The 1,303-nt window shown below is 39.4% G+C and overlaps 1 non-coding gene across 1 annotated transcript; it reads right to left on the minus strand.

Moving 5' to 3' along the window:
* Nucleotides 1-467: 467 nt before the first annotated feature.
* trnai-uau (transfer RNA isoleucine (anticodon UAU)) lies at nucleotides 468-560 on the minus strand. Its single transcript is given in 2 exon segments — nucleotides 468-503; nucleotides 523-560. It is a non-coding gene; the product is annotated as a tRNA-Ile (tRNA).
* Between the last annotated feature and the right edge of the window lie 743 nt (nucleotides 561-1,303).

The raw sequence follows: 1,303 nt of genomic DNA on the forward strand, positions 1-1,303 counted from the left end.
TCTTTAGCCTTGTAGCATTTCTAACCTGGTGATCCCTACAGTGCAAGGTTCACACACTCTGGGAGGGAAAATGAACAGCATAAATCTGGCTATTCCAAACTTAACTTCATCTAACCCTGCTGATCAGAGAAAATACAGGTTCCTTTTGTGGTGTCGGAGTCTCACGGTGCTGGTGGTGCACGTGTGCCTCAAAGTCCAAGTAAATTTATTATCAAATAATAAAAATATTATCAAAAAGTAATAATAACAATAATTAATTAATTAATTAATATTGAAACATGAGATGTTTCATTAACAGCTTCTTCCCCCCGATAGCAGATTGAACCCATGAACACTACCTCACTACCTTTTTAAAGTCAACAAATTTCACGACATATGCCAGTGAGATTAACCCTGATTCTGAAGTGAGTTTGCATTGAGAGTTAGGATTTATAAATGATGGCCCTCTGTAGTGTTCATAAAACATGTGCTCCAGGTGAGGCTTGAACTCACAACCTCGGCATTGCTCACTGTGCACTGCTGTATAAGTACCGCGCGCTAACCGATTGCGCCACTGGAGCCCTGACTGCCAGAGCCATCATTAAGGACCTCAGTTGCCCAGAAAATGCCCTCTTCTCTTCGCTACCATCAGCGAGATGGTACAGGAGCTTGAAAACACACGCTCAACTTTTCAGAAACAGCTTCTCCCCCTCAGTTATCAGATTTCTGAATGGATAATGACCCTTGAAAACTAACTCAGTATTTTTCACTTTTTTGCACTATTTATTTAACTGTAAAATATTACTGTATATATATGAAATATATATAATACACTATTGCAGGAAAGCAGCATCCATCATCAGTGACCCCAGCCACACAGGACTCTTCTTGCTGCTGCCATCAGGAAGAAAGCACAGGAGCCTCAGGACCCACATCACCGAGAACAGTTATTACCCTCAACCATCAGGCTCTTGAACAAGAGGGGATAACTTCACTCAAATTCACTTTCCCCATCACTGAACTGTTCCCATAACCAATGTACTCACTTTCAAGGATCCTTCATCCCATGTTCTCAATATTTATTGCTTATTTATTATTTTTATTATTATTTCTTTTTGTATTTGCACACTGAACACCATGGTTGAATGTTCAAGTTGGTGTGGTCTTTCATTGATTCTATTGTATATGGTGACATATATGTTCTTTGTTGACAAATTTATTTTGATAATAAACTTTGAACTTTGCCTTTTTAGAGGTATCACATTTTGAAGGTGTTCTGGATGCTGGGGAGGCTCGTGCCCATGATGGAGTTAGATGATTTTAC

Source organism: Hemitrygon akajei, chromosome 2 (assembly GCF_048418815.1).
Source record: "Hemitrygon akajei chromosome 2, sHemAka1.3, whole genome shotgun sequence".
Taxonomy (NCBI): domain Eukaryota; kingdom Metazoa; phylum Chordata; class Chondrichthyes; order Myliobatiformes; family Dasyatidae; genus Hemitrygon; species Hemitrygon akajei.